Consider the following 25,330-nt stretch of genomic DNA (forward strand, 5'->3'; position numbering starts at 1 on the left):
AGTATAATGATTCATGATCGTCCAAGGAAAGAAAGATTATGTGTATCATGTTTAACGAACGAATATTATATCTGTAATATTTGTATATGTCCTGGAGTATATCTCCAAAACTTATTTTTATTTACACTCAGGCAAATGCATATGTATACAAGCTTCTAGTATACACAAGAGCATACGCACAGCTACGAATACACCTGATACGAAGTGTTTAGTCTTGTTCTCGCTTGTAATTCGATTTCTTATTATGACTCTTGAGTGTCCGGGGAACGAACGAATATTTTTATCAATCTGTAGTGGATTCTCTCTTCCTTATCTTATCTTTGTGGTCAAAGCTGCCCAAATAGTGTGTGGGGCCATAATAATACCCTTGGTGTAATAGGTGAACTCGAGTGTTCTTAACCTTGCTTTTAGTCGGTCTCGCTTGTTCTCTTCAAATCTCAAGCGGCTCCCGGCCTAATTCCTCCAGAAGACCTGTAACAGTCGTCATCCAATCGTAACAATTTTTAAAGAATCTGGCGGATTTTCTCTGAACTTTATCAAATTCTTGTAGCAAAGATTTCTCCCAAGGATCCCAAATACTTGCTGCGTATTCCAAGTTATTCCAACTAAATCGAAATAACACCCAATGTTAACGTTCTCGTTACATTTCCCCACAACCCGCCTAATGAAGTTGAGTTTCTTTGAGGCGGATCCGGATATTCTACTGATGTGTGTACCCCATGGAAGGCGTGATGTTCGGACCACCGCTAAATATTTAATTTGATCTATGGTAGTTAGCACGGAACCCTCTATTTATGTCCTGCTCATCACTTCTTCGGCTCCAAAATTGAAAAACTGGGCGTTTACTTATGGCCAGTTCTAATCCACAATCCTAGCACCAGTTCGATGTATTGTCTAAATCGACCGATACTACAAGCGCCATCTCTAGGATTTTCCAAAGATTAATTGAACGACAGACGTACCTAGTATTGGAACAAAATGATCAAATGTTAGGTTGAACGTATTAGATAAATTCAGTGCTGATTTATCTAATACCGAAGTCTCGTCAATTATTCGTATTCCAACGTCAATTGATCATTTGGAGTATGAATATAAAATTCGATAAATAGACGTCAGAACTAGCAGGCTCAAGGACCTCTTCCCGCGGACACTACGGTATGGTTACCGGAGGGCTAGAGCTAACAAGAATGCCATTTGCCACCCTGAACGTCTGGAAAATAATTAGTTTTACTTCTAAGCATGTATTTTACACTTATGTTTTGTTGGCAAATTCCTTCCCGATTGACCGAGTGGGACTGAAATACATCCAACGTAGTATATATGTATGTTGAAGCACTCCCTAATTGTCATTTGTTGTATTTTCGCGCTCCCCCCTTCCACGCCTCGTGCATATCCTCGGAGGTGACGCCAACAGCAGCGTTGGCATATTTTCTACCAGTGGCGTCAGGCGCATGGAACGTAAGTTGCGTGACCATGGATTACTAGAATTTCCCCTTCCCTGCTCCCCAGTTCTGCATGACTTGTCCTTGTTTGGCAGTGTCCTATTGTATTAGTGGTTGTGACTCATTTTTATTCCCTCCTTTTTAATATACCCGAGAACTTCTGTGGTGAATAATATTAAAACATTTTTCAAACTATGTTTTCTGCTTACATGTATAGATAAATGCGCACAACCACGCACATCTTTTAAAGGATTTTAAGTGAATTTTTTCCCATTTCCTAACCTTAGACACCCTTCATCTCTCTTATCTCTAAACATTACAACCAAGTAATAGCACCTCCTGCCATAAACCTTTTTGGCCATTCGCAGGGTATTCGTCTATGTGCAGAAGATTCGTCGCTAATATTGATAATGCTTTTGTATTCAATCACATGGCTTGTAGTGAAACTAATAGATGGCGCACTATGACACTCATTGCAGTATTTTTCACAAATCTGCTTCACGACGATAGCTCTTCACCGAAAGCTCTTAAGATAATTTCGTAATTATTTATTTTCCCAGACGATGAACTACGCTCTGCGCTTACACCAATGCTATTCCCGCGTCGTATTTTCGTGTATCCTTCTCGCTCCCTCCTGCGATGCCTCATTCGTATGATGTATGTACTCCCGAAAGATTGAGAGGCCCCCGATGCGATCCGAGGATAGGCCAGGCAAATCAATAAAATCCGCTCCAATTCCGCGACAAAAACCCTTCCAAACCACAGCCAATTCGCGAGACAATTGATTTAACTGTTCAGCGACTTTCAACTGCGCCCCGACCCGCTTCACCTCCGAATTAAGCTCCTCAAAAGAGCGCATAATTTCCTCGGATGGGCGGTGCGTAGCGTCGTTTGTCCCAACAGATGCAACAATTTGTACTCTCACCTTGGAGAAACCCACGCCACATGCAGCCGTATTTACCGCCTGCGTCACTTGGGGAATCGCACAACCCGGTATGCACCACGAGGACCACGATCCAACATCTCCCTCCCATTGGACTCTACGGCGCAACTGAGACATCATACGCCGGACATTGGTACTACCTAATATAATAGTTCCCTCCCTTCCCGTACGCTGACGGGTTACCCTAGACAGCATCCTCGGAGTAGGCGTAGGGATTGTAGATACGATGGTACTCATCCCCGGCAGCACCTGGTACCTATTTGAGATGGTGATGGGGACTATCTCCACAGACTTCAATGCCCGCCGCAGCGTTACCTTCCCCTTACCCCGAGAAATAACCCTGCAGTCGTTAAATACACAGAGGGACGATACCTCTTTATTGGGGAATGGTACAGGAGATAGGTCTGCGATCGACCAGCCACTTCTAACGTTTGAGCGAACAGCCCTGCAGCTGTGCCGCCCTTTTGGCACGGCGGGCTTTCGAATTCCCATCCCGAACCCTATCCCCCAGAGAGAAGTCCTCTAGTCCCTGCGCCATTCTCTCCAAGGCGGCGATACGAGCCCTAAGAGACGCTTCGAGTCTGGCAACAGGAGATCTACAAAGAGCCATCTAACCAACGTTTTTGCCCAAAAAAGTGCAAGCTAACCTACAATCCTAAGACTAAAACTCCTGGGAATAAAGAAGGGAATTGACTCCTGCTACTTTCCTACTATTTCAAATGCTTGGAGATATCAGTTATTTTGCTCAGATTTTAAGCTGGTGTGGACACGGAATGAAATGCTTTAAAAAAACAGTAGCAGTACAACATATTAGGATAGGGAAATGGAACTTAAACTTTTAATACACTTAAACATTAGCGCAACTATCCGCTCACCCCCACTGTTAGGATTCCACGCAAAAGATCAAGTAGGCACTTCAGCCATAAAAACTCTGAAGGAATAATTTTTAAATAAAATATTTAACACCTATCACTTCAGCAACAATACAGCACGCAGTTTAAAAAAACGGTAGCGGTATATTAGGATAGGGAAATGGAACTTAAACTTTTTGTTCAATTAAGCATTACATTTACTCATCTACTGGCGGGAGGTGTTAGGGCAACACCCGTAATTAAGAAAGAGAAAAAAAACCGCATGCAAAAGCCACAAATTTATACTATCCACAAAGAAAACATGGTATACATTCATGCAAGAACACTTACACCCCACACACATGCAAACACTTAAGCCATAAAAACTCTAAAATAATAATATAGAAATAAAATATTTAACTCTTATCACTTAAGCAACAACAAAGTACAGGAATTTCACTGTTAGGCCGTGGTTGAAAAGCTGAAGTAGGTAGCAGGTTTTGCAAGAAGTTCGCTGAAGCATGTCCTTTCCCTTCAACAAGGAATGAATGAATGGGCTTAGAGAAAATATTAATTCACGATTGGAAAAAGTTAAGAGGAAATCCGCCTGATTGGTTCAAATTTTCCACGAGAAGAGTGTAAGCGCAAATAAGAGAGAGATGGATATCGTCACAGACGGATTCAAGATTCCCCCTCGTGCCCCTCTCGCACGATACGCAAACGTAACAGTGTCGAACCCAGACACACGAATATATCGTATTTTTGTGAACAAAAGCATTTAGTGATCAATTCAATTATTGGATGATGTCAATAGTCTCATCTATGAGTGTATGTTGACGAGTCCTTTTGTTCATGAGGTAATATTCATATATTCAAATATTTTTATGAACTGTTGCCAGTTGTGCATACCGTACTTGGCCGACGCCGTACCACACCCCGCCACTTACTTCTGTGACGTCTTGTGCGGTGTTCTGCGGATAAGATGCCCTAAAAGAGAAAAAAACTGGAACTTATGGGCGATGAGAACTTTTGGATTTTCCCCAGAAAGGTGAACATTTTTGAGTTTAAAAAATTTGAATATTTTCTCGGTGATTTGTAGAAAAATCAACAGTTATTATCTTCCAACAATTTTATTATTCCCGATTTTAAAGATTTGCTACCTCATCGATTGACTTGGCAGCGCAGCCTCAGAATCGCTCACAATTGTTCTTCGTTTCGTTTGATAATATAGTTTACTTTGTTGTTGATATTTGGTATCGCGTTGATTTACATAAAAGAATGGATGTAGTAGGTCTACAAATTTAAAAGATACTTGTGAACCTTAAATATGCAAAACAATGCGCTTTAAGGAAATATTATTTACAAAAAATGACCTAATAATGATTTCCGTTCGATGTACATATATATGTATGCGTATTGAGCTTTCATATTGTATTTGCACGTATAGCTTCTTGATGTTCGTTTCAATCACTAACTAATTTAATCATAACCATCGTTAATTTAAACATTATTGGCTTCATTAATATGGGAAGATTTGAAATTGTTCATGAAAAATTATCTATTTTCTTTTGCAATTTAATCTAGTTTATTTTACACTTTTTTAAATTTATATTTCATAGTCCTACTTTTATGGTACTAATTTGCTGATGACTCGATTTTTTCATTTAAAAAGAATGTCTGCTTCGTATTTATTAGGTTTTATTTTGATGAAGTGTTTAATGTGATTATGCAATTGATTATTCTTTGGCAATCTACTTTGTCAATGTAGGATTTCGATGGATACAGACTCCATGCTCACTCCTACATTTATTCGCCTCTCCGGAACAAGCCAAAACCCGAAAATCAACACCTCAATAAACTGTTCATCCACTCAGCATACTCCCTCCCTCCCTTCATTCCATCCAACATACGTATCTATCGTATTCCTTCTGCCCCCTTCCTCGTTTGCCCTTCATCGTCCCCTCTTTCACAGTCTCCAACACCCCATGACCAATCAAAATGCTCTGCATCCATCTTCCCCGCCTCCTTTGGATGTTTCCCATCAATCCCCTCTCCTCGCCCACCATGTCTCGTACTAAATCTATTCACTATCCACCCATTATCCTCTTTCCATCCTTCTCCCCAACAAAATTTCAGAAGCTTCCAACGTACGCCAACCGCCTTGCTTCATCGTTTCCGAGCCCTACAAAACCACGCTCCACACCTAAGTTTTCACTAATCTTTTCATAACCTCTTTATTGAACAGCTCAGTTATGAATTCACTTCTTGGTAAAGCTACTCTGCTTAATGCTGCTTCTTATGTCCCTACCTCCTTGAACATTTTGCCACAAGACACTTCCGAGGTAGTTAACTATCGCAACTCAGCTCTGGTTTATTAATTCCTATTTTAATGTTCATCATAGCCTTCCTATTTATCGAAAACCGGTAATCTATGTTTAATTTACATTATATTCTCACCCCATACCCATCACTCTGGCTTTCCAATTCACTAAGCAATTCTTGCAACCCATTGGCTCACTGACACACTAAGAGCTTGGTCATCCGCATACTTAAGTGATTTTACGAATTCCCCCCCGATTTTCATTCTTACCGCCAGTTCTTCCCATGCCTCTTTAATCATTTCCTCCATACTCATAAGTTGAACAGTATCGGTGATAATGGGCAACCCTGCCTCACACCTCTTCCGCACACTGCCCATCCGGACTCTCCATCCCCCACTCGTACCTGGGCAGTCTAAAACGTACCGGTGTCGAATTAGTCTCCTGTCGCTCCAATCTATTCCTATTTTCCGTAATAAGTACATCAATTCTACCCAATCCGCTCAAACGCCTTTTCCGCTTCTACGAAACAAACCTCCTGGTTTCGGTCTGTTTCCATTTACTTATTTTTCATAATTTCTATTTACAAGATGATGTAATAATGTGTGTTGGATTTATATAAATATTCTAATAACGAAGATTATGTATATTTTAATTGTAACTTTACGTCATAAATTCCTTAATGTACAGTTTTTTAATAACTTCTTAGGTGTGGTGATATTGTAAGATTAGAACTAAATTCGTGATCTGTTTGAAAAGTATCGGGAAAGTGAAGTCAGAGATAAAACATAAAACACAACCTAAGACCGATGGAATTAAATGGAAAGGGAGAGGTTTGCTTTCGCTCGCACTTAAGGAAGCGAAATGCTGTAATTTGATGTTTGTAATGTTTTTGTGAGGTATTTATCGTGTTGCACGGACAGAAGGCGTGATTGGAAGGCCTTGATTGGAAGGCACTGGAAGCACGAAGTTGACGTTCATGACCTACGGGTTTGGAAAGGTGGAAATCATTTAAGTTTATCGCTGATGAAGGGAGGTAATACTACTGCCTCCTTGACAATACGAATGTACATTGGTAGGCTGGACTAGATTGAGAGGTCCATGACTTCAATGTAAGACTGCCAATATCAAGGTATCATTTAGGTGATGTGGTCTCGTACATGTACATAATATAAGAATGGGGTGGGGAGGTTGGGGTTTTTTGCCAGTTTTTCCAGCAATGGAACTGGAGGAAAAGACGGTGGGAGGCGAGGGAGGAGGACGTTTGCGTGTTGGAAGATGAACGGGAGGAGACTTGAGTGTGTTTACTTGAAATTTTACATTTGTACTTGTCGACATACGAAGATGTTCCAATGTAACGAGATTTCTCCCTCTCTTTCTCGCCCAGGGACTCTCCGGCATCGAAGCTGCTTGAGGCGAGGCTGCTGAGCAACAGGTAAGCAAGTGAAGCTCAATCATATTCGAACTGCGGGTACATATTCCCCCTTCCCATCTCGTGGTGTCCGCCGAGAAGGAATTCATCACGAGTAAGTGCTATATTTTCAGAGCGATATGACTGCGGAGGTCGGGAATTGTCCGGCCGCGGCAATTTACGACCAGTACAATACAATACCGGTTATTCAGTTCTTTAACGTCCAAGGTAGTGTTCAAAACGTATTTGTTGCTGAACTTTTTCTTTCGTGCGATGATTATTTTATTCCCATAATTCTTGAATTGGGTTATTTGAATAATTTTTCAGGTGTTCAGTGTATCCTGCTGAACTATTTCGGAGCATGTGTAACATATCTACATCTACATAATACCCCGCAAGCCGCCGCAAGGGCGTGTGGCGGGGGGACAACATATCATAATGGCTTGTGCAGAATGTGTTCCTGTGTTACAAGAAACAGCCCAGCCACTTTCCCAGGGAAATGCCCAAATCATAAGTGTATTAATTCATAACCTTTTGAATGTCGAGGGAATATTGCGATTTGTGGCTAGCAATGCTTGGCGCAAGCTAGCTCGTTTCTACGTAGCAGCGAGCGCGGATGCTACGGTGCCCTCCACGGTAGCAGCGTGCGGGATGCTGGGTCAATGGGGGTGCGCGCTGACCTCCTTTATATTGCCACCTCTCGGGGGTCAATCCAGTCGACCGATTCGCTCTGCGAGGCCGCAGGGGAGGCGCCATCAGCGACGGTCTCCGTGGCCGCGGGACAAAATACGATAGTGCATGGATGTAGTGACGGCATGTCGAGCCGACGATAATTTTTGGTAATATCACCCATTACCAGCGACCTCGGCCATATAGCATTCGATTATATCGCTGACGCCATATATCGGCTATTGCATCTACATCCCATCCGGGCAATGTCGTCCATATCAACGACACCCTCGATATGAAGATTGCTCATAATCGACCTGGCCGAAATAAAAAGGCTCCAGTATATGCGTGGATGTACCGTCATTTCTCATAGGCCAAGGCCCTAAAAAGAGTCGAGCAGGACTGGAGAGGGCCCCCAATTGGTTCCCTCGGGCCCATCGATTCGCCGCGTCAGTGCCGGGTCAGTCGTCTGCTTTGGAAACACGTCGGCCGTGATGCGTGTGTCATTTCCGCTTTGTGTGTGCTCAAGCAACGAAGAGCCAGCAACAAACAGTTCAGCCAATGCGGCGGGGAGTGAATGATAGGGGGACTCAGGTGAAGAAAGAACCGATTTCAGAGGAATTCCGGTGAAAGGGACCTGAGTCCACCTCGGTCGACGAAACGAAAGCTAAAACGCTTCTGTACGGGAGGTTTGTGAATAAAACTCATTCATCGAGCAGAGTAACTCGACGCAAAGGCATTGCTAACGATATCATTCGGGAATGTGTGCTGGTGATGGTACTTGTGGAATTTACAGCCAAAGATACCACAAGGCGTGAGTAATTTTACGGAAATCAATTGTACAAAGTTGACTCAGTACGTCCAATGATCGGGAAAACCAGTAAAACTCGGATAATTTGACAGATATTGTGTAGAAATGGTTTCATGGGACATTTCAGAAAGGAACGTGCATTGTCGTCATTTGTCTGTGTAATTGTTAATATAAAATAAACAATTATACAAAATAATAGTATGCGACCATTTAAGGTAAGGAATGGCTTCATTACTGCTATGTTGCCGATTTCCTTGGGTTTTGAATGCTCCAAGAATATTGTTGTAACTTCAGCGTTAGGGAAATACATATAGTCTTGTAGTTTTGGTGAATGCCTTACTTAGGATAAAGACAAAAATGGCCAAGGTACTCTCCTCGCTCTGTGGCATTCTGTCTGCGATTCTGACTACAAGTAATATACCTGTACATGCATGCACAAGTCCAGCCCTTTTAGTTCCAGCTTATTTTCCCTAGTATACGTGAAACATGCCAGGGCGTTTTTGATGAATTTGTATGTTTGCACTTAGAAATTTATAGAAAGCCTAGTATGCATGTGCTTAAGCCAATTGTTTATACATTCTCCTAATACTTACAGATACGATAAAAAATGCATCTGTGCTGTTATCTCTTCTACAAATTTAGGAAAAAAAATTGATTTAAAAATTTATTTAAAAAAATTTAAATTCTTGCATTCAGATTATACAATTTGTTCTTAATATTTTTTTACATTATTAATTTTTTGAAAATTATTTTCTACTATTATTACTTACGGTAAACAAAAATTGCAACGATTTTGGCATTTTTCTTTAAATATTTACATTGGATATACCGATATATGTACTCAACTCCCACACACGTACGTAATTTAAAAATTGCTCTTATATTCGGGATAGCATGCACCATGAAGACCTAATTACTCACATTTATTACATATTATACGGTTTCTTCTTCCCTTGCCTTTCCTAATATCATTTCCTTATCTGCACACACTACAGACCTTTTTTTTCAAGTAATTGTTTTAATGGCTTCTTGCCTTTTCTGACATGAACCTCCGATTTCCTACTTTTGTTATTTTTCTCTTGGAGCCATTTAGTTCCAAGATTTTCAACAATGCTAATAGTAAAATTGCAAGCGAGTCATAGGGTTTTTCTTAGATGGAAGGATTTACTTGTATTTTATATAGAGGTTGAGGATCATTCGCGAAAATATACTAAAGTATATTTTTATACTAAAGTATATTTTTTCCAGTATTCCACACTCCGTCTTCATCAAGATACCCCATAAAACGATAGAACCATTGGCCCCCTGGCACTAAAACACTTGGAATATTTCTTGCCTCGTGTAATTTTAGGAATGGTGGTGTGTTGGCATCCCAGGTAGTGCAAAACGGTATCAAAATTAGTTGGCAACTACGCTAATTATAACCATGATTATTAATGAATGCGTCGGCCGGAATCGAATCCGGATAATCTGCTTGAAAGGCGACTACGCTGATTATGATAGGCCGAGGCGGAGCGTCCTCGTTGCTGCCGCTTGCTGCTCCAGTGCATCTCGGGTGAATTCCTTCCAGCCGCCGTATCGAACGCTTGCGATGGCTCTCTGAATCGATCCAATCGGGAGAGTGCCCTCAGCTGAGGTGAACCCTCTCCACTCCATGAACTCGACGGCTAGGTGCGCTCGGGATTGTTTGAGCGTGGTGATGTCTTGTAAATCACTAGACCATGCGATCGGAAGTGTCGAAGGACGAATCGGGTGCTGAAGCCGTCGCAACATTAATTATACGTACCTTCACACCGCGTTCCGTGCCGGAGTTGGCGCTGCCCAAGGAACGTCCAATAGGACCACAACAAGCCAACGCTGGGGGTGATTCCACTCTAGGCATGCGGCATCAAAATTAAAATGTTGATGATTTCTTAGTTTTTAGTGCAAATGTTAAATAATTCAAATTGTAGGAATCGATCATTTTTACAACAGCATTTATGTAGTAGTATGATATCTAAGTTTCAAATGACACGCTGCGCATGCAAAACGACCTGCTCCTAAGAAAAACGCGAGGTTTTGATGAAATAATAACCACAAATTTGGTTGCTTAGCGTAACAGCTTCCTTAGCTCGGTAGTTTGCAGTTGTTTTGACCTCTTTCGGGAAAAGAGCGCCGTAAATCTATTGGCCCCACATTCATCTCTCTTATCTTATTTTTATGATCTCCGCGCCTGTTTTACGAAGGGGCAAGTGCGTTAATATCTTTAACACAACCGAAAAAGAGATCCGCCTTCATTGTAGGCTATAGATTTAATTTGTAATCGGCTGTTACCCATTTTTCCCCCTTTTTTCTCAACGTGACCGAAACAGAGTAACTCACTTCTTTCATACTCTTTTCCATAACTGCTGTACATTCAGTGAACAATCTTACATGACCGACTTATTCCTCGCCCTCTCTCTCTCTCTTATTCTTCCTTGGCGCTAAAGTTCGGAATGGACCTTGGCCTCTCTCAACATACCTGTCCTTTCTCCTCTATTTTGAGCCTTCACCCATCATTTTGTAACTCTCATGATCTTCAAATCCTCTTCTGAGTCCCGTATGCATCGCTTCCTTGGCCTTCCCCTTTTCCTCATTCCCTTCTCCCAATCCCCAAGTAGCAACTCCTTGGGCATTCTCTTCACGTAATCTAGACAAGCCAGTCGTCGGAGCTTCACGTGCCTATGTCCTCTCCTCGGAGAATTATTTCTATTTCTGTATTAATTCTTATTATCCATCTTTCCCCCTCTCTCACTGTTCCATAGATCCCCCGTGGTTACTTTTCTTTCAATTACACTTAAAGAATTCTCATCGGCAGCTGGCATAGTCTATGCTTCGCATCCATTGGCCAACATTGGCCTAATCAGTGTTTTTATAGAGCTTATTTTTCAGTTTCCTTGATAGAAGCGATGATTTCAGTGGCTTAATGCTAGCGCATCAAGCTCAATTCCCAGCCATGGTCCATTTATTAATCTCATCCGTCATTATGTTTTCCCTATTCAGAACAAAACCAAGGTAACTGAAACATCTAACACTTTCAAAAGTATGTTGTCCAAATTTCATATTTTGAATTATCCTTATGCATTCCAAAGGGTACATTTTCACATATTTTTTCTAATTCCCTGTCAGCATTGCAATATTATCAGCATGAGCGTAAGCCTGGGCAGACCTTTATACATGTGTTATTGTCCCTCCTAATCTTGTGTATTTTATTGCGCCATGTAGTCCCAAATTAAGCAATCCCGCAGGAAGAGAATTCCCTTGTCGTACGGCAGTTTTTACCTCAAAGGCTCTATTAGTCTTTCCTACAATAAAGGCCTTTGTCTAAAACCCTTTTACAGTTATTCCTAACAGTTAATTAGTTTTGTTGGTACTCCAAATCCCTAATTTGCATTCAAAATCTTTTTCCTATTAAACCCATTAAATGCATACTGAAAGTCAATAAACAACATACGTACATGTGCGTAGGTAAATATTGTATTCATAACATTTCTTCGTATACTAATTACAAAGATTTCATCAGTTGTACCTCTTTCTGGTCTATATCTACATTGGCATTCTCCAAGAAGTTCCTCTGCATATATGCTTAGTCTTTTCTGTAGTATACTACATCTACATCTACATAATACCCCGCAAGCCGCCGCAAGGGCGTGTGGCGGGGGGTGTTAGGTCACCAACCGTAAAAAAGAAAAATACCACATGCAAAAGAAACAACACGGAAAATTACACCCACAGCAGCGCACACACTCATGCAAAAATCCCTTCATCCAATACTCATGCAAACACATATACCGCAAAACAACTAAAAAACTGCACCCCATGATGCAGCACGAAAGCCATCCTACAACACGGAAGCCAGGACACAACAAGCAAGAAATTGAAACATCACTACCACATGAAAATGCACCACGAAACACTCTACCCCCAAAGAGTCTCTAAATGGCAGGGAATGCGACCCAACGTTGCAGGTAGCAGGAATTTGCCCCCGCGGAGAGGGACGAGGGATTGAAAGGGAAACTTAAAAACAGATGAACAGAACACGAATGAGGTCATTCGGAAAGAATGGGTTATTACAGCAAAACACATAAGGTTAGTGGAAGAGCATGCATTTAAATACAACTAATTATTTTTTGGACGCTGAGGGTGGCAAGTGGAATTTTTGCTATCTATAACCCTGCAGTTGCTATCCCGTATTGTCCGTGGGAAGAAGGAGTCCTTGAGTCGGCTAGTTCTGGCATCTATTTCCCGAATTTTATATGCATGATCCAAGCGACTAATGTATGTAGGAGTACGAATAATTTGCGAGACCTCGGTGCTGAAACATGCGGATCTAAATTTATTTAATAATTTCAATCTTGCATTGAATCGTCTCTCAGCCAATGATTCCCACCCCAAATCCATGAGCATTTCGGTGACGCTTTGCGTTTTATCGTAGGAATTTTTTACAAAACGGGCTGCCCGGCGTTGAACCTTCTCAATTTCCCGAATGAGACCTTTTTCACTCGGATCCCACACGCTGAATGCGTATTCTAAATGAGGCCTTACAAGAGCGTGGTAACAACGTTCCTTGACCTTCGAGTCACTTTTGCCGACAATGCGTCTAATGAATCCCAATTTTTTATATGCTTGACCGCAGACTTTACGTATGTGAGTCCCCCAAGTTAAGTCTTTTGTGAATGTGACACCTAGGTATTTTACTGTATCAACTACTGCTAGGTCACCTCCAGCTAATTTGTAAGCAAATCCCGTTGATCTTTTAAAGAAATTTACCACTGAACATTTATTATAATTTAGAGTCAATCCCCAGTTAGAACACCATTTAGTAATGCAATCTAAATCCTGCTCTAGAATAAAACGATCCTCATCCCCAGATATCTCCCGATAGATCACCGTGTCATCCGCGAACATCCTAATTTTACTTTTCACTTCGCGGTTCAAATCGTTAACAAAAATCAAGAAAAGCAACGGCCCGATCACACTTCCCTGAGGTACCCCCGACGTGACTCGAACGCTGTCGGAACTAGCGCCATCAAGGACTACCCTCTGTTCCCGCTCTGAAAGAAAATCTTTAACCCAACTTATGGCGCCCTTGTTTATACCCGCGACCTTTAATTTATGAATGAGTTTACCATGTGGGACCTTATCAAATGCCTTTTGAAAATCTAAGAAGATGGCATCCACTTGCCTACCTCTCTCACCCGATAAAAGTAAATCATGTGTAAATAATCCTAATTGGGTCTCGCAGGAGGGGGTTTTCCTGAATCCGTGTTGATTGTCACTTAAAAAGTTAATATTGTCAAGGTGTCTCATTATTGAACTGACAATTATGTGCTCTAAGATTTTGCAACAGATAGAAGTGAGAGATATAGGTCTGTAATTACTGGGATCCTCCCTGTCGCCACTTTTAAAAATAGGCGTTATTTGCGCGGTTTTCCAAATCTTGGGTACTTTGCACTCCTTGAGGGATTTTTTAAATATAAACTCAAGGTACGGGGCAATTTTTGGAGCTAAATGTTTTATCACCCTAGCTGGTATATTTTCGGGACCCGGGGATTTGTTGGGTTTAATCTCGTTAAGCAATTTTAGAATTCCTTGTTGATCCACTGTTATTTTTTCCATGGGTGGAGTATGTATTGTTTCTTGGAGATATGCGGTGGCAACATCATTCGAGAAAACGCTCTGGAAGAATGAATTTAGGATGTTAGCTTTACCCTCACTGTCTGTATGAATTATATTGCTACAATCCCTTAAGCAAGCCACGGTTTGTTTACTCCCATTTACTTCCCTAACATATGACCAGAAAGCTTTGGGGTCAGTGTCCAAGTGCTCGCAAAGTACTTTGCGTTTAAAGTCCAGTAAAGCGCTACGTAATTGTGTTTTGGTTTCAATTTTAGAGGATCTATATGTGTCCCATAATTGTTTATTCTCAGGGGATGATGTGTTCACGCCTGCCCTCTTTGCCCTAGAGTGTAGCATTCTCTGCTTTCGAAGGGCTTTTCTAACGTCTTTATTGTACCACCTGGGGTCGCGATTTGCTTTAACGTATTTTATAGGTATGAAATCTACGATTCCTTTTTGCATGATATTGACAAATTCTGTCCAAGTTTCTTCCACGTTGACATGACTTAAGCGGTTTTTGAACTCGGGTAGTGAAGAGTTTAATTGATTGGCAAAAGATTCAAAGTCTGCTTTATGGTAATTATAAATTTTTCTTTTTGGTTTAACAATCATTTTTATTTCTATGTCCAAGTGGACATTAATTGCTTTATGGTCACTCAAGCCCTCATCAGTTGATACACTAATAATACGTTCAGGCGTGTTTGTAAGAAATAGATCCAATATGTTCTTTCCACGGGTGGGCATGCGTACTGCTTGATGGAGGGAGTTTCTTTGAACCAATTTTATCATGGAATTGCAAGATTCGCGATCGCGGGTCCCAGATTTAACGATATTGTTGTCCCAATCTATACCAGGGAGATTAAAGTCGCCACCAATTATGTTTATGCTGTTATTATATTTACGTGTAAAATTGTAAATTTGATCGTTGAGGGTGTGAAGTGTTTTCAAATCTGAGTCTGGAGGTCTGTAGAAAGAGCATAAATTTATGTTGGGTTGATTGGTCCGTATTAAGGTGCACCAAACACTTTCTATGTTATTATTTTCAAATGAAACTTGCCTGCTTTCAAAATGACTTTTAACTGCCACGAAAACCCCTCCTCCGGGTCTTGTATCTCTATCGTGTCGGTAAACTTTGAAATCTATTGGGAAAATTTCTTGGTCGTTTATGTCATTGCACAGCCAACTCTCTGTGCCTAATACTATATCAGCGGAATGAGTTTGGATTATGTGTTCTTGATCCGCTGATTTGTTCTTGAGGCTTCTGCAATTTATAACAAGTATAGTTAAATTATTTTGATGTTGAATAACGTCCTTATTTGTGCCTGACTGTAATTTAGGACGCCTTTGTGGGGAAGTGCGTGTCACATGTCTTTCTAAATCAATGCCAGAATTAGCGGATGACTCCGTCAAAAGTTACTGTTGCGGCATCATCCGTAGTTTCTTTGAAATTAGGACAGATAAGGTCTGTCCTCAATTCCTCAGGCATGCCCTCTCTCCCATATTTTACATACCAGTCTGTGCAGGCTCCTGGTTAACTCATTTCCTGCACACTGGAGCAGTTCACCCATAGTTTGATCCTCTCCCATTTCTCTGTCGTTTCACTGCTAGCTCTGCTTCCTCTGAGCTATCTGGTGTCTCCGCGCCAGCCCACTTACTCGTTTTTAAGTTAAACAACCTACTCAGACAACATGCTCGTTTTTCCCCAAAATACGGTATCAAGACCTCATTCGAGCTCGCGAGTAGGTTGTCAGATGTAGTACTACCGTCAACATATATTATGGTGTCCTTCGATGTTGCCAATATGTTCACAGGCATCCCAAGGAAGGAAGCCCTGAAACTAGCGGAGATATCCCTCGTAAAGGCTAAAACACCACCTCCTGTGAAGAGTGAACTGTGTGATTTATTGATACTATGTGTGAATTAAAGTAGTTGGGTGTTCAACGGTAAATATTATAGACAATTATAGACAAAGGCCTGGTCATGGGCTCGCCCCTATCTCCCATCCTAACGGACATTTATATGGACAATTAGGAGAGACCATTATTTCCTTTAAACCATCCCTTCCAAAAAGAAGTGTTATCTTGGTTCCAATATGTTGACATCTTCTGTGTTTGCACTGGATTCACGAGACAATGAGACAATTTTTGGACTTTGTTAAATTCTTTATATGAATGTATACATCTCCATCTACATAATATCCCGCAAGGGCGTATGGCGGGGGGTGTTATTAGGTTACAGTTGTACAATTCACTAGTGAGTTGGAATCAGACGGTGCCTTGAATATCCTGCATTCCAATGTAAAAATAGTTAATCAAAGAGTTGACCTTTTCATATACATAAAAGAGTGTTACTCCGACCAAATTATCCACCCCAAATCCAAGTATCACCATTCACAAAAATATGCGGCCTTTCATGCCATGTTACACAAGGTATGCAATATTCCAATGTCACCACCCAACAAGCTAGGGGAACTCCGTATTATAAAACAAATGCGGTCAACAATGGGCACAGGGAAAAATGATTCGCAACATGTGCAACAGAAAACAAATACAGATAGCCCAGAAAGCTATATACCAAACATTTAAACTTGACGAGCACCGATGGCGAAGAATACCATTTATCGGCCACATTTCACACAGGATACAACAAATTCTCTCCAAGAACAAAATCAAGACAGCCTTTTACAACACACACACTTTAAGAAACATAATGGGTTCACCCAAAGAGAAAATTGACATAACGCAACAAAGCGGGGTTTATAAACTCAATTGTGCGGACTGCAACGCCATTTACATTGGACAGACAGGGAAGACATTAGATATCAGGATTGAAGAACACCGATCATGCTTCACAAAATAACACAACAGATCTCAATTTTCCAAACAACTCTTGGAAAAGAATCATACCAGTACATAATCTACATAATACCAGTACATAGTCTACATAATACCCCGCAAGCCGCCGCAAGGGCGTGTGGTGGGGGGTGTTAGGTCACCAACCGTAAAAAGGAACAAGTAACCAGTAACTCCACACCGGACATTTTTCACGCAGAAAAGAAAGGATGCAGGTTGAATGCTTTGGAGGAATTGGAAATTTGGCAATCCCTTCAGTCTGACAGGTTTGAGGTGGTCAACTAAACATTACACCTCTCCCGTTCCCCCCTCCTAAATTTCCTAAAAGAATCAAAAATCTTTCCCCACCAAACCCACCCTCACCAAGACAGTGATGGCCATCGACCATCCCTTAATGAGGGTCAAACCATTGCGGACAAATACTTCCCCTCCCGTAGCCCACTAATAGGTAGCTGCACCAGTACTCAACTTCACCCCATCTCCCTTCTTACTCCCCCTACCTTCCTCCCCACTTGGAGCCAGAAGAGCCAGCCTCTTGGATTTTTCATTCATGTCACCTGATGATGATGCGCAGCATTGAAACCATGGTCGTGTTAAGCAATAAATCTTTATGTGGAAGTGCAAAGTTCCTTTTTCTACCCTCATACGGATGGCTTATCGACTTCTGGGTCTTGGCTTATCAACTCTCTTATTCTTACATCATACTTTGAGGAGGGTATGTTTTTTTATGAGTTTTGAACTCTTCCTTTCGAGTAAATCCATCGCAATTTATTGATGGACAAATTATATTAAGCCTCAATTAATGACCCTTTAACGACAAACTTATGTACGCAACGATCATTTAAAATGCAGAATAAATTTCACCCAAATATTTCGGTTATTTCTTGGCAATAGTTACTTAAGACCGAGTGCCCCATCTTACTTCCTGCTATCTTGTCTGAATCTCATCTGCCTTCAATTTTTCTTTTCCTGTCGTGGATATTATAGTTTTAATTTCCTGTAAAGCGCACCCATTTCAACCTATATATTTGCATTACATTGTAGTACATAGGTTAATCATATTCATCTACATCTACATAATACCCCGCAAGCCGCCGCTAGGGCGTGTGGCGGGCGGTGTTAGGTCATCAATCGTAAAATGGAACAATACCACATGCAAAACAACAACATGGAAAATTACGCCCACAGCAGCGTACAAACTCATGCAAAAACCCCTTCATCCAACATATATGCCATAAATCAACAAACATTAGTTGTAGTACTCTTACGCGGTAACTTCCACCGGTGCTCCGTTCCCTGCACTTAGTGTAAATGTACATGTCTCTCGTGAATGGAGTCCGAGGGCGATTCGTTAGATATCGCACCAATTATGTTGGATACGAGGTACGGGCGGTCGCTACGACAGTTCTAAAATACACGAAAACTAAGAAACTTGAAATATTTTTGATCACTCTATTTTCTCAAAATACTCACCACGACATTCTATACAAGTTTGCATCCTCGTAAATCATTTCTCAATACAGATTTACCACTCATTTTCCTCGAGTGCTAAAAGCTCACTGTTTTAGGCTTCAACGGCTTCTTCAGGGCTGGAGAACATTCTTCCACGCATGCGATTTTCGAAATGTAGGGAACAGGAAATAATCACATGGGGCACTGAATGGTAAGGTTTGTAAAAAATTCCTACGATAAAACGCAAAGCGTCACCGAAATGCTCATGGATTTGGGGTGGGAATCATTGGCTGAGAGACGATTCAATGCAAGATTGAAATTATTAAATAAATTTAGATCCGCATGTTTCACCACCGAGGTCTCGCAAATTATTCGTACTCCTACATACATTGGTCGCTCGGATCATGCTTACAAAATTCGGGAAATAGATGCCAGAACTAGCCGACTCAAGGACTCCTTCTTCCCACGGACAATTTGGGATAGCAACTGCAGGGTTATAGATAGCAAAAATTCCACTTGCCACCCTCAGCGTCTAAAAAATAATTAGTTGTATTTAAATGCATGCTCTTCCACTAACCTTAAGTGTTTTGTTATAATAACCCATTCTTTCCGAATGACGGGTATAAATAAGGGCGCCATAAGTTGGATTAAAGATTTTCTTTCGGAGCGGGAACAGAGGGTAGTCCTTGATGGCGCTAGTTCCGACAGCGTTCGAGTCACGTCGGGGGTACCTCAGGGAAGTGTGATCGGGCCGTTGCTTTTCTTGATTTTTGTTAACGATTTGAACCGCGAAGTGAAAAGTAAAATTAGGATGTTCGCGGATGACACGGTGATCTATCGGGAGATATCTGGGGATGAGGATCGTTTTATTCTAGAGCAGGATTTAGATTGCATTACTAAATGGTGTTCTAACTGGGGATTGACTCTAAATTATAATAAATGTTCTGTGGTAAATTTCTTTAAAAGATCAACGGGATTTGCTTACAAATTAGCTGGAGGTGACCTAGCAGTAGTTGATACAGTAAAATACCTAGGTGTCACATTCACAAAAGACTTAACTTGGGGGACTCACATACGTAAAGTCGGCGGTCAAGCATATAAAAAATTGGGATTCATTAGACGCATTGTCGGCAAAAGTGACTCGAAGGTCAAGGAACGTTGTTACCACGCTCTTGTAAGGCCTCATTTAGAATACGCATGCAGCGTGTGGGATCCGAGTGAAAAAGGTCTCATTCGGGAAATTGAGAAGGTTCAACGCCGGGCAGCCCGTTTTGTAAAAAATTCCTACGATAAAACGCAAAGCGTCACCGAAATGCTCATGGATTTGGGGTGGGAATCATTGGCTGAGAGACGATTCAATGCAAGATTGAAATTATTAAATAAATTTAGATCCGCATGTTTCAGCACCGAGGTCTCGCAAATTATTCGTACTCCTACATACATTAGTCGCTTGGATCATGCATATAAAATTCGGGAAATAGATGCCAGAACTAGCCGACTCAAGGACTCCTTCTTCCCACGGACAATACGGGATAGCAACTGCAGGGTTATAGATAGCAAAAATTCCACTTGCCACCCTCAGCGTCCAAAAAATAATTAGTTGTATTTAAATGCATGCTCTTCCACTAACCTTATGTGTTTTGCTGTAATAACCCATTCTTTCCGAATGACCTCATTCGTGTTCTGTTCATCTGTTTTTAAGTTTCCCTTTCAATCCCTCGTCCCTCTCCGCGGGGGCAAATTCCTGCTACCTGCAACGTTGGGTCGCATTCCCTGCCATTTAGAGACTCTTTGGGGGTAGAGTGTTTCGTGGTGCATTTTCATGTGGTAGTGATGTTTCAATTTCTTGCTTGTTGTGTCCTGGCTTCCGTGTTGTAGGATGGCTTTCGTGCTGCATCATGGGGTGCAGTTTTTTAGTTGTTTTGCGGTATATGTGTTTGCATGAGTATTGGATGAAGGGATTTTTGCATGAGTGTGTGCGCTGCTGTGGGTGTAATTTTCCGTGTTGTTTCTTTTGCATGTGGTATTTTTCCTTTTTACGGTTGTTGACCTAACACCCCCCGCCACACGCCCTTGCGGCGGCTTGCGGGGTATTATGTAGATGTAGATGTTGGCTGTGTGCGTCGACGCATTGTCACGGTACAGGACGATTCCCCGCGTTCCTGTCTTCGTCCGCTATTCTTAAAGCTTCCGTAAACCTTTGGCAGACGCACTGTTGTGTACCATAGAGCAGTAACAGTTTCTTTGTTCTTCCAGGAGAACAGTTGCTACATGACTAATTTTGGAGAAGAAATTTGCAACCATTTTCTTTCCGACGCCTAGAGACCGCTTCACTTTTGTTGGTGGATGTTCGATGGGAAAAATCAATGCAGTCGGCTGGCGGTATTTCCAGGATGAAACTGATAAATACGCGTTTCTTCAACAGTAGCTATGTCAGAAATGCGCCTAGAGTTGTCTCTGGCAAACATGTTCAGTATTTCTTCGCACCGTTCAACACGTATACGCTTTTGTGCCTCTGTCAAAATTTGATGCACCCATCAAGATGAAACTTTCCTGACTCGAAAATATTCGTGCAGGATTTGGGAAACTGCCGGCGATTCAATCTGTAGTGACTCTTCAATATCCTTAAGCATTACACTTTTATTTTTGTGCACCAACTTTTCCACAGAGGCGATGTTTTACTCAGTCACTGAAGTCGCCGGACGTCCGCTCATGTCCTCGTCTTTCAACAAAGTTCCATATCTTCTAATTCTCGAAACAACCGAAAAATTGTTGTACGGAAAGGAGGCCCATCTCCGAAGGCCCGTTGCTAACGGTCAAGGCTTGACCGTAAGCAACGATTCATTTAAACCACTTTTAAAGTCATGAAGAACCATTGCTCGATAGTGCACCCTTGACGGCTCCATTCTCGCAGCACCTGCATGCCGTGTGAACAGAACAAAAGGAGACCGCTAGGCGATAAGCCGAGCAAGTTGCAACTACTTGTACGCTTTACTGGGAAAGGACACCGCTGCCAACTCGCTTTCTAGGAAAATTAATAACAGGCTGCTAACAGTCTGTCTTAAAACTTTCGTAGCGATCCTCGTAAATGAAAGAATCCAGTGTGCAACTCATTATGCGTATTTTGCACTCAAACTAATCCCGTAATTTGCCACGAGAAGGTGGTGTTAGGTGACCAGCCATTAAGGTTATTCTTATGACTTAGACAATATCTCGGAATGGTGCAATAAAATGGGGATTAACACTTAATATAGATAAATCCGCAGTTTTGAAGTTTTGGAAGAAAGGAAGCGACGAACAGGATAGAAACTACAAAATAGAGGATTCAATACTGACTACGGCCAATCAAGTTAAATATTTGGGGGTTGTTCTAACACCACGCCTTTCATGGGGAGCACATATCAGGACAATATGCGGATCAGCTTTAAAGAAACTTGGTTTCAAAAAACGGGTGCTGGGGAAATGTAATGAAAAATTTAAAGAGAGGTGTTATTTTGCTCTAGTTAGACCTCATTTGTAATACGCAGCAAGTATTTCTGATCCTTGGGAGAACATTTGGCAAAAAGAATTAGATGAAATACAGAGAAAATCCGCTAGATTCGTTAAAAATTGTTATGATAAGAACACAAGTGTGACAGATCTCTTAGGGATTTAGGCTGGGAACCACTTGAAGTGCGGAGAGAACAAGCGAGGCTTAGACTTTTAGAAAGGTTCAGAACAAATATCTATCTACATCTACATCTACATAATACCCCGCAAGCCGCCGCAAGGGTGTGTGGCGGGGGGTGTTAGGTCACCAACCGTAAAAAAGAAAAATACCACATGCAAAAGAAACAACACGGAAAATTACACCCACAGCAGCGCACACACTCATGCAAAAATCCCTTCATCCAATACTCATGCAAACACATATACCGCAAAACAACTAAAAAACTGCACCCCATGATGCAGCACGAAAGCCATCCTACAATACGGAAGCCAGGACACAACAAGCAAGAAATTGAAACATCACTACCACATGAAAATGCACCACGAAACACTCTACCCCCAAAGAGTCTCTAAATGGCAGGGAATGCGACCCAACGTTGTAGGTAGCAGGAATTTGCCCCCGCGGAGAGGGACGAGGGATTGAAAGGGAAACTTAAAAACAGATGAACAGAACACGAATGAGGTCATTCGGAAAGAATGGGTTATTACAGCAAAACACATAAGGTTAGTGGAAGAGCATGCATTTAAATACAACTAATTATTTTTTGGACGCTGAGGGTGGCAAGTGGAATTTTTGCTATCTATAACCCTGCAGTTGCTATCCCGTATTGTCCGTGGGAAGAAGGAGTCCTTGAGTCGGCTAGTTCTGGCATCTATTTCCCGAATTTTATATGCATGATCCAAGCGACTAATGTATGTAGGAGTACGAATAATTTGCGAGACCTCGGTGCTGAAACATGCGGATCTAAATTTATTTAATAATTTCAATCTTGCATTGAATCGTCTCTCAGCCAATGATTCCCACCCCAAATCCATGAGCATTTCGGTGACGCTTTGCGTTTTATCGTAGGAATTTTTTACAAAACGGGCTGCCCGGCGTTGAACCTTCTCAATTTCCCGAATGAGACCTTTTTCACTCGGATCCCACACGCTGAATGCGTATTCTAAATGAGGCCTTACAAGAGCGTGGTAACAACGTTCCTTGACCTTCGAGTCACTTTTGCCGACAATGCGTCTAATGAATCCCAATTTTTTATATGCTTGACCGCAGACTTTACGTATGTGAGTCCCCCAAGTTAAGTCTTTTGTGAATGTGACACCTAGGTATTTTACTGTATCAACTACTGCTAGGTCACCTCCAGCTAATTTGTAAGCAAATCCCGTTGATCTTTTAAAGAAATTTACCACAGAACATTTATTATAATTTAGAGTCAATCCCCAGTTAGAACACCATTTAGTAATGCAATCTAAATCCTGCTCTAGAATAAAACGATCCTCATCCCCAGATATCTCCCGATAGATCACCGTGTCATCCGCGAACATCCTAATTTTACTTTTCACTTCGCGGTTCAAATCGTTAACAAAAATCAAGAAAAGTAACGGCCCGATCACACTTCCCTGAGGTACCCCCGACGTGACTCGAACGCTGTCGGAACTAGCGCCATCAAGGACTACCCTCTGTTCCCGCTCTGAAAGAAAATCTTTAACCCAACTTATGGCGCCCTTGTTTATACCCGCGACCTTTAATTTATGAATGAGTTTACCATGTGGGACCTTATCAAATGCCTTTTGAAAATCTAAGAAGATGGCATCCACTTGCCTACCTCTCTCACCCGATAAAAGTAAATCATGTGTAAATAATCCTAATTGGGTCTCGCAGGAGCGGGTTTTCCTGAATCCGTGTTGATTGTCACTTAAATAACATCTACATCTACTCAATACACCGCAAGCCGCCGCAAGGGCGTGTTGCGGGGGGTGTTAGGACACCACCCGTAATTTAGAAAAGAAAAAGAAAAAAAAACAAAAAAACCGCATGCAATAACCACATAATCATGTAGCCACAAAAAAAACATGGCATACATTCATGCATGAACACTTACACCCCACACACATGCAAACACTCAATCTACATCTTACATACACATGCACCTCAAAGTATACCTAACAGCTTTGCAGTGTTTAACTTTGCTACGACTTGTAAATTCAATGTTTTCAATATTTCTAAAGTGACTTCGGTTTCTTACTATTATGATTTCTGATTGTTCGGGGAAAGAATGAGTATTTGTACCTATCTGTCCTGGAATCTATCTCCCTTAGTTTATCTTTGTGGTCTGATCTACCTGAGTAGTGTGGGGCCATTATAATTCCTTCAGTGTCATAGTTAAACTCGTTTGTTCTGAACCTTTCTAAAAGTCTAAGCCTCGCTTGTTCTCTCCGCACTTCAAGTAGTTCCCAGCCTAAATAACAACAATCCCAAATCCCAACAATAATAACAAACGAGTTCAACTATGACACTGAAGGAATTATAATGACCCCACACTACTTAGGTAGATCAGACATCAAAGATAAAATAAGGGAGATAGATTCCCGTACAGATAGATACAAATACTCATTCTTTCCCCGAAAAATCAGAAATCATAATAGTAAGAAACCGAAGTCACTTTAGAAATATTAAAAACATTAAATTAACAATTCGGAACAAAGTTAAACATTGCAAAGATGTTAGGTATACTTGTAGGTGCATGTATATGTTAGTTGATAGTTTGAGTGTTTGCCTGTGTGTGGGGTGTAAATGTTCTTGCATGAATATATGGCATGTTTTTTGTGGATGTATGCTTTTGTGGTTTTTGAATGCGGTTTTTTTTTCTTTTTCTTTTCTAAATTACGGGTGGTGTCTTAACACCCCCCGCCACACGCCCTTGCGGCGGCTTGCGGGGTATTTAGTAGATGTAGATGTGGTTTGCACCATTAATTAACATTTTATTTTCGGGTAAGTAGTTCAAATTTTCCCACGCGATGTTTTGTACTGGTGTGAGGTTCAGTATGTCCTATTATGTGATGACACCTTAATTACAAGTTTTGTATAAAAGTAACGGAAATAATTTTTTCATTACGTGAATCTGAACTTAATCTAATTCTTTTAGCAAATATTTCTCCCAAGGGTCCCAAATACTTGCGACGTATTCCAAATTGGGTCTGCTATATCGAAATAACAACTTTAACGTTCTGGTAACATTTCCCCACAACCCGCCTAATGAAGCCGAGTTTCTTTGAGGAGAATCCGCATATTCTAATGATGTGTGTACTCCATGAAAGGCGTGATGTTCGGGCCACCCCTAAATATTTAACTTTCTCTGTCGTAGTCAGCACGGAACCCTCTATTGCGTAATTTATATCCTGCTCATCATTTGCTTATGGCCAGTTCCAATCCCCATTTCTAGCACCAGCCCGATATA

The 25,330-nt window shown here is 41.4% G+C and overlaps 1 protein-coding gene across 2 annotated transcripts in view; it reads left to right on the forward strand.

Annotated features, from left to right (window-relative positions):
• Positions 1-25,330, forward strand: part of numb (NUMB endocytic adaptor protein) — a 419,433-nt gene that overhangs the window by 36,318 nt on the left and 357,785 nt on the right. For both annotated transcript variants that reach the window (XM_071598371.1, XM_071598372.1), the window contains exon 2: positions 6,942-6,989. The gene's annotated coding sequence lies outside the window, so the exon portion shown is untranslated. The remainder of the gene's footprint in view (positions 1-6,941; positions 6,990-25,330) is intronic.

Source organism: Hetaerina americana, unplaced genomic scaffold (genome assembly GCF_022747635.1).
Source record: "Hetaerina americana unplaced genomic scaffold, ioHetAmer1.1.p SCAF_10, whole genome shotgun sequence".
NCBI classification, from domain to species: Eukaryota; Metazoa; Arthropoda; class Insecta; order Odonata; family Calopterygidae; genus Hetaerina; species Hetaerina americana.